The 9,557-nt window shown below is 39.8% G+C and overlaps 1 non-coding gene across 1 annotated transcript; it reads right to left on the bottom strand.

The window, feature by feature from the left end:
• Window positions 1–2,983: 2,983 nt before the first annotated feature.
• LOC130983853 (small nucleolar RNA R71) lies at window positions 2,984–3,091 on the bottom strand. Its single transcript, XR_009087824.1, has one exon. It is a non-coding gene; the product is annotated as a small nucleolar RNA R71 (small nucleolar RNA).
• Between the last annotated feature and the right edge of the window lie 6,466 nt (window positions 3,092–9,557).

Genomic DNA, 9,557 nt, shown 5'->3' with positions numbered 1-9,557 from the left:
TTCAACGGTGGCGTTTCTACACACCATAGATTAAGGTGTGAAGCTCTGCTGTACCTCGAGTATTAATGCAATTACTATTGTTCTTCTATTCAATTCAGCTTGTTCTTGTTCTAAAATATCACTTGTTCCTCAACTTGATGAATGTGATGATCCATGACACTCATCATCATTCTCACCTATGAACGTGTGCCTGACAACCACCTCCGTTCTACCTTAGATTGAGTGGATATCTCTTGGATCCCTTAATCGGAATCTTCGTGGTATAAGCTAGAATTGATGGCGGCATTCAAGAGAATCCGGAAGATCTAAACCTTGTCTGTGGTATTCTGAGTAGGATTCAATGATTGAATGACTGTGACGAGCTTCAAACTCCTGAAGGCTGGGCATTAGTGACAGACGCAAAAGAATCACTGGATTCTATTCCAACCTGATTGAGAACCGACAGATGATTAGCCGTGCCGTGATAGGGTGCGTTGAACATTTTCACTAAGAGGACGGGATTGTAGCCACTGACAACGGTGATGCCCAACATACAGCTTGCCATGGAAAGGAGTAAGAAGGATTGGATGAAGCAGTAGGAAAGCAGAGAGACGGAAGGGACAAAGCATCTCCATACGCTTATCTGAAATTCTCACCAATGAATTACATAAGTATCTCTATCTTTATGCTTTATTTGTATATCATCCATAATCATTTGAATATGCCTGACTAAGATTTACAAGGTGACCATAGCTTGCTTCATACCAACAATCTCCGTGGGATCGACCCTTACTCGCATAAGGTTTATTACTTGGACGACCCAGTGCACTTGCTGGTTAGTTGTGCGAAGTTGTGATAAAGAGTTGAGATTGCAATTGAGCGTACCATGTTGATGGCGCTATTGATGATCACAATTTCTTGCACCAAGTTTTTGGCGCCGTTGCCGGGGATTGTTTGAGTTTGGACAACTGACGGTTCATCTTGTTGCTTAGATTAGGTATTTTTTCTTCAGAGTTCTTAAGAATGAATTCTAGCGTTTCAAGGTGATGTTCTTATCATCACCAAAGCTGATTGATCCTCATCAATTTAGCTCTTGAATGCAATGTCATGCTGAAGCTTGGCTAGCCATGTCTAATTCCTTTAGACTGAAGCTTTAGACTAACATTGCATGATTCCTGGAATTCTCATTAAGAATCTTGATATCTTTATTTTCTTTTCCACTTAATTTTCGAAAAATCCAAAAAAATTACAAAATCATAAAAATCAAAAATATTTTTATGTTCCTTGTTTGAGTTTAGTGTCTCATTTTAAGTTTGGTGTCAATTGCATGTTTCTTTTCTTCTTGCTTTTTTCGAATTCATTCATGTGTCTTCATTGATCTTCAAGTTGTTCTTGATGATTTCCTTGTTCTAATCTTTAAATTCTCTTGTCTTGAGTGTTTTGTTGTTTCTCATATGCATTCTCATTTTGTTAGTGTCAATAGTATACAAACTTCTAAGTTTGGTGTCTTACATGCATTGTTATTTGATTTTAGTTGCATTTTGATTATTCCTCATCATTAAAAATTCAAAAATATTTTTAATTTGTGTCTTTTCAAGTCAATAATACAGAGAATTGAAGATTCAGAACATACAGCAGAGGAATTACATAGAAAAAGCTGGGCGTTCAAAACGCCCAGTGAGGAAGGAAAACTGGCGTTTAAACGCCAGCCAGGGTGCCTGGCTGGGCGTTTAACGCCCAAAAGGGTAATGTTTTGGGCGTTAAACGCTAGAATGACACAAGAGGGAAGATTCTATTTTTTAATTCAAATTTTTTCAAGTTTTCAAAAGTTTTTAAAATCAAATCTTTTTCAAATCAAATCTTTTCAATCATATATTTTCAAAATCAATTTCTTTCCATTTTCAAAAATACTTGCTATCAATTAATGATTTGATTCAACATTTCAAGTATGTTGCCTTTTCTGTTGAGAAAGGTTTAATGTTTGAATCATATCTTTTCTTGTTAGCCAAGTCATTAATTTTCAAAATTAAATCTTTTTAAATTGTTTTTCAAATCATATCTTCTTAATCATATCTTTTTAAAATCATAACTTTTGAATCATATCTTTTTAATCACATCTTTTTCAAAATAGTTTTTCAATCATATCTTTTTAATTTCTAATTTCAAAATCTTTTTCAAAAATCACTTGATTTCTTTTCCACTCTTAGTTTTCGAAAATCAATCAGTATTTTTTCAAAATGATTTTAGAATCTGTTACTTATTTTCAAAAATTTCTTCCCCTCTTCTCACATCCTTCTATTTATGGACTAACACTCCTCCTCAATGAACAATTCGAACTCCATCTCTTTTGATAAATTCGAATTCTTCTACCTCTTCTTCTATTTTTCTTTTCCTCTGACACCTCAAGGAATCTCTATACTGTGACATAGAGGATTCCATATTTTCTTGTTCTCTTCTCTTTCATATGAGCAGGAGCAAAGACAAAAGCATTCTTGTTGAGGCTGACCCTGAACCTGAAAGGACCTTGAAGTGAAAGCTAAGAGAAGCTAAGGCACAACTCTCTGTAGAGGACCTAACAGAAATCTTCAAAGAAGAACCCATGGCAGCCAAAAACAACAACAATGCCAACAATGCAAGGAATGTGCTGGGTGACTTTACTGCACCCACTCCCGACTTCTATGGGAGAAGCATCTCTATCCCTGCCATTGGAGCAAACAACTTTGAGCTTAAGCCTCAATTAGTTTCTCTAATAAAACAGAATTGCAGGTTCCATGGACTTCCATTGGAAGATCCTCATCAATTTTTAGCTAAATTCTTGCAAATCTGTGACACTGTCAAGACCAATTGGGTTGACCCTGAAGTCTACAGACTTATGCTATTCCCTTTTGCTGTAAGAGACAGAGCTAGGATATGGTTGGACTCACAACCTAAAGAAAGCCTGAACTCTTGGGAAAAGCTAGTCAATGCCTTCTTAGCAAAGTTCTTTCCACCTCAAAAATTGAGTAAGCTTAGAGTGGAAGTCCAAACCTTCAGACAGAAGGAAGGTGAATCCCTCTATGAAGCTTGGGAAAGATACAAACAATTGATCAGAAAGTGTCCTTCTGACATGCTTTCTGAATGGAGCATCATAGGTATCTTCTATGATGGTCTGTCTGAACTATCCAAGATGTCATTAGATAGTTCTGCTGGAGGATCTCTTCATCTGATGAAGACGCCTATAGAGGCTCAAGAACTCATTGAAATGGTTGCAAATAATCAATTCATGTACACTTCTGAAAGGAATCCTGTGAACAATGGGACAAATCAGAAGAAAAGAATTCTTGAGATTGATACTCTGAATGCCATATTGGCTCAGAAGAAAATATTGACTCAACAAGTCAATTTGATTTCTCAAAGTCTGTCTGGAATGCAAGCTGCACCAGGCAGTACTAAGGACGCTTCATCTGAAGAAGAAGCTTATGATCCTAAGAACCCTTCAATGGAAGAGGTGAATTACATGGGAGAACCCTATGGAAACACCTATAATCATTCATGGAGAAATCATCCAAATCTCTCATGGAAGGATCAACAAAGACCTCAACAAGGTTTCAACAACAATAATGGTGGAAGAAACAGGTTTAGCAATGGCAAACCTTTTCCATTATCTTCTCAGCAACAGACAGAGAATTCTAAGCAGAACCACTCTGACTTAGCAACCATGGTCTCTGATCTAATCAAAACCACTCAAAGTTTCATGACTGAAACAAGGTCCTCCATTAGAAATTTGGAGGCACAAGTGGGACAGCTGAGTAAGTGGTGGACGAAATTGTGATCAGCAATAATGGCTCTTTGGCATGTGCATAAAAAAACTAACTCAGCACTTTCTTTCCACAACTCCGTTCAACTTAACCAGCAAGTGTACTGGGTCATCCAAATAATACCTTACGTGAGTAAGGGTCGATCCCACAGAGATTGTTGGTATGAAGCAAGCTATGGTCACCTTGTAAATCTCAGTTAGGCAGATTAAATAGTTATGGGTTTCGAAAATTAATAATAAATAGAAAATAAAAAGAGATAGAAATACTTATGTAAATCAATAGTGGGAATTTCAGATAGGCGTGTGGAGATGCTAGAATCCTTTCGAATCTCTACTTTCTTATTGCTTTCATCCAATCCTTCTTACTCCTTTCCATGGCAAGTTGTATATAGGGCATCACCATCATCAATGGCTACTTTTAATCCTCTCGAGAAAATGGTCCTATGCGCTGTCACTGCACGGCTAATCATCTGGAGGCATCACCCTTGGCAATGGCTACATCCCATTATCTCAGTGAAAATGGTCCAAATGCTCTGTCACAGCACGGCTAATCATCTGTCGGTCCTCAATCAGGTTGAAATAGAATCCATTGATTCTTTTGCGTCTGTCACTAACACCCAGCCTTCAGGAGTTTAAAGCTCGTCACAGTCATTCAATACCGGAATCCTACTCGGAATACCACAGACAAGGTTAGACTTTCCGGATTCCCAGGATCCTACTCGGAATACCACAGACAAGGTTAGACTTTCCGGATCCCCATGAATGCCGCCATCTATCTAGCTTATACCACGAAGATTTTGTTGGGGAATCTAAGAGATATGCGCCCGGCCTAAGGTAGAACGGAAGTGGTTGTCAGTCACACGCGTTCATAGGTGAGAATGATGATGAGTGTCACGGATCATCACATTCATCAAAGTGTTGTGCAACGTATATCTTGGAATAAGAATAAAAGAGAATTGAATAGAAAGTAATAGTAATTGTATTGAAACTTGAGGTACAGCAGAGCTCCACACCCTTAATCTATGGTGTGCAGAAACTCCACCGTTGAAAATACATAAGTGAAAGGTTCAGGCATGGCCGAATGGCCAGCCCCCTGAATGATCAAAAGACCGAATAATCAAAGACTAAACAGTCAAAAGATTAAACTGTCAAAAGATGTCTAGTACAATAGTAAATTATCCTATTTATACAAGACTAGCTACTAGGGTTTACATGAGTAAGTAATTGGTGCATAAATCCACTTCCGGGGCCCACTTGGTGTATGCTTGGGCTGAGCTTGATCTATCCACGAGCTGAGGCTTCTCTTGGAGTTGAACTCCAAGTTATAACGTGTTTTGGGCGTTCAACTCCGGATCATGACGTGTTTCTGGCGTTTAACTCCAGACAGCAGCATGTACTCGGCGTTCAACGCCAACTTACGTCGTCAATTCCCGAATAAAGTATAGACTATTATATATTGCTGGAAAGCTCTGGATGTCTACTTTCCAACGCCATTAAGAGCGTGCCATTTGGAGTTCTGTAGCTCCAGAAAATCCATTTCGAGTGCAGGGAGGTCAGATTCCAACAGCATCAGCAATCCTTTTGTCAGCCTTTTTCAGAGTTTTGCTCAAGTCCCTCAATTTCAGCCAGAAATTACCTGAAATTACAGAAAAACACACAAACTCATAGTAAAGTCCAGAAATGTGAATTTAACATAAAAACTAATGAAAACATCCCTAGAAGTAGCTTGAACTTACTAAAAACTACCTAAAAACAATGCCAAAAAGTGTATAAATTATCCGCTCATCACAACACCAAACTTAAATTGTTGCTTGTCCCCAAGCAACTGAAAATCAAATAGGATAAAAAGAAGAGAATATACTATAAATTCCAGAATATCAATGAATATTAATTATAATTAGATGAGCGGGACTTGTAGCTTTTTGCTTCTGAACAGTTTTGGCATCTCACTTTTTTCCTTTGAAGTTTAGAGTGATTGGCGTCTCTAGGAACTCAGAGTTCAGATAGTGTTATTGACTTTCCTAGTTAAGCATGTTGATTCTTAAACACAGCTACTTGTGAGTCTTGGCCGTGGCCCTAAGCACTTTGTTTTCCAGTATTACCACCGGATACATAAATGCCACAGACATATAACTGGGTGAACCTTTTCAGATTGTGACTCAGCTTTGTTAGAGTCCCCAGTTAGTGGTGTCCAAAGCTCTTAAGCACACTCTTTTTGCTTTGGATCACGACTTTAACCACTTAGTCTCAAGCTTTTCACTTGGACCTTCATGACACAAGCACATGGTTAGGGACAGCTTGGTTTAGCCGCTTAGGCCTGGATTTTAATTCCTTGGGCCCTCCTATCCATTGATGCTCAAAGCCTTGGATCCTTTTTACCCTTGCCTTTTGGTTTTAAGGGCTATTGGCTTTTTCTGCTTGCTTTTTCTTTTTCTTTCTATATATATATTTTTTCGCCACTATTTTTTTTTCGCAAGCTTTTGCTATTCACTGCTTTAAGAGAGGTGAAGGATTAATGGATTTTATTCATAGCTTTAAGACAAGGTTACTACACACTAATGATCATGAAGTAGAGACACAAAACATAGATAAACACAACATAAAAACCGAAAAATAGAAAGAAGTAAGAACAAGGAATGAATCCACCTTAGTGGCGTCTTCTTCTTGAAGGACCAACAATGTCCTTAAGCTCTTCTATGTCCCTTCCTTGACTTTGTTGCTCCTCCCTCATTGCTATTTGGTCTTCTCTTATTTCATGGAGAATGATGGAGTACTCATGATGTTCCACCCTTAATTGTTCAACATTGTGGCTCAAATCTTCTAAGGAAGTGTTGAGTTGTTCCCAATAGTTGTTGGGAGGAAAGTGCATCCCTTGAGGCATCTCAGGGATTTCTTGATGATGAGCTTCCTCATGCATCTCTTGAGAACCGTGAAGGGTCTCTCTTGCTTGCTCCATCCTCTTCTTGGTGATGGGCTTATCCTCTTCAATGGAGATGTCTCTTTCTATGATAACTCCAGCTAAGTAACATAGATGGCAAATAAGGTGAGGACAAGCTAGCCTTGCCATGGTGGAAGGATTTTCAACTATTTTGTAGAATTCATTGGAGATGACTTCATGAACTTCTACTTCCTCTCCAATCATGATGCTATGAATCATGATGGCTCGATCCACAGTAACTTCAGATCGGTTGCTAGTGGGAATGATGGAGCGTTGAATGAACTCCAACCATCCTCTAGCTACAGGCTTGAGGTCCATTCTTCTTAGTTAAACTGGCTTGCCTTTGGAGTCTCTCTTCCATTGAGCTCCTTCCACACATATGTCTGTAAGGACTTGGTCCAACCTTTGATTAAAGTTGACCCTTCTAGTGTAGGGGGCGTACATCTTCTTGCATCATGGGCAAGTGGAACGCCAATCTCACATTCTCCGGACTAAAATCTAAGTATTTCCCCCGAACCATTGTGAGATAATTCTTTGGATTTGGGTTCATACTTTGATCATGGTTCCTAGTGATCCATGCATTGGCATAGAACTCTTGAACCATTAAGATTCCGACTTGTTGCATGGGGTTGGTTAGGACTTCCCAACCTCTTCTTCGGATTTCATGTCGGATCTCCGGATACTCATTTTTCTTGAGCTTGAAAAGGACCTCAGGGATCACTTTCTTCTTTGCCACAACATCATAGAAGTGGTCTTGATGGCTCTTGGAGATGAATCTTTCCATCTCCCATGACTCGGAGGTGGAAGCTTTTGTCTTCCCTTTTCCTTTTCTAGAGGATTCTCCGGCCTTAGGTGCCATTGATGGTAATGGAAAAACAAAAAGCTTATGCTTTTTACCACACCAAACTTAAAATATTGCTCGCCCTCGAGCAAGAGAAGAAAGAAGAAAATAAGAAGAAGAAGAAAATGGAGGAGAGTGAGGGGAGATGGATTCGGCCAAGGTAAAGTAGAGGATGTAGTGTTGTGTGAAAATGAAGTGGAATGGAAGGGTATATATAGGGAGAGAGGAGAGGGTAGGTTCGGCCATTTAGGGTGGGATTAGGTAGGAAAATGTTTTTAAATTTTGAAGGTAGGTGGGGTTTATGGGGAAGAGTGGATGGATGTGAGTGGTGAATAAGTGATTGGGAAGAGAGCTTGAGGTGATTGGTGAAGGGTTTTTGGGAAGTGTGATATGGGGAAGAGTAAAACTAGGATTAGGAGGTAAGGTGGGAATATGTTAGGTGGGGATCCTGTGGGGTCCACAGATTCTGAGGTGATCTTGTGGGGTCCACAGATCCTAAGGTGTCAAGGAATTCCATCCCTGCACCAAATAGGCATGTAAAATGCCTTTGCACACCATTCTGGCGTTTAAACGCCGAGTGGTGCACGTTCTGGGCTTTTAACGCCCATGTAAAGCATGTTTCCGGCGTTGAATGCCAGTTTCATGCTTGTTACTGGCGTTCAGCGCCAGCTTTTCTTCTAGGCACATTCCTGGGGTTCAGCTCCAGAATGTTGCTTGTTTCTGGCATTCAGCGCCAGATTCATGCTCTGTTCTGGTGTTGAACGCCAGCCAGATGCTCCTTACTGGCGTTGAACGCCAGTCTGTGCTTCCTCCAGGGTGTGATTTTTCTTCTGCTGTTTTTGATTTAGTTTTTAATTTTTATATTTTTTTTCGTGACACCACATGATCATGTACCTAATAAAACACAAAATAACAATAGAATAAAATAAAATAAAAATTAGATAAATAAAATTGGGTTGCCTCCTAACAAGCGCTTCTTTAATGTCAATAGCTTGACAGTGGGCTCTCATGGAGCCACAAGGTGATCAGTCAATGTTGTATAGTCCCAACACCAAACTTAGAGTTTGGATATGGGGTCTTAACACCAAACTTAGAGTTTGGTTGTGGCCTCCCAACACCAAACTTAGAGTTTGACTGTGGGGGCTCTTCTTGACTCTGAACTGAGAGAAGCTCTTCATGCTACTCTCTTTTGTCACAGAGGGATGGCCCTGTGCCTTAAACACGGTAGTCCCCATTCAATTGAAGGACTAATTCACCTCTGTTGACATCGCACAGCTCCTGCTGTGGCTAGGAAAGGTCTTCCAAGGATGATACATTCATCCTCTTCCTTCCTAGTGTCTAAGATTATGGAATCAGCAGGGATGTAAAGGCCTTCAACCTTTACTAACACGTCCTCCACTATTCCATAAGCTTGTCTCAATGACTTGTCTGCCAATTGTAATGAGAACAAGGCAGGTTGTACCTCAATGATCCCCAACTTCTCCATTGCAGAGAGTGGCATAGGATTTATCCCTGACCCCAGATCACACAGAGCTTTTGCAAAGGTCATGGTGCCTATGGTACAAGGTATCAAAAACTTGCCAGGATCTTGTTTCTTTTGAGGTGAAATTTGCTGAATCCAGGTATCCAGTTCACTAATGAGCAAGGGACGTTCTCTTTCCCAAGTCTCATTACCAAACAACTTGGCATTTAGCTTCATGATAGCTCCTAAATATTGAGAAACTTGCTCTCCAGTCACATCTTCATCCTCTTCAGAGGAAGAATAGTCTTCAGAGCTCATGAATGGCAGAAGAAGATTTAATGGAATCTCTATGGTCTCTATATGAGCCTCAGATTCCTTTGGATCCTTAATAGGAAAGTCCTTCTTGCTTGAGGGACGTCCCAGGAGGTCTTCCTCACTATGATTTTCATCCTCCTCCTCCCTTGTGCATTCGGCCACATTGATTATATCAATGGCCTTGCACTCTCCTTTTAGATTCTCTTCTGTATTGCTTGGAAGAATA

The sequence above is a fragment of the Arachis stenosperma genome, chromosome 5 (assembly GCF_014773155.1).
Source record: "Arachis stenosperma cultivar V10309 chromosome 5, arast.V10309.gnm1.PFL2, whole genome shotgun sequence".
Classification (NCBI taxonomy): domain Eukaryota; kingdom Viridiplantae; phylum Streptophyta; class Magnoliopsida; order Fabales; family Fabaceae; genus Arachis; species Arachis stenosperma.
Note: the sequence above shows the minus strand (reverse complement) of the source record. Positions and strands in the feature narration are given on the sequence as shown.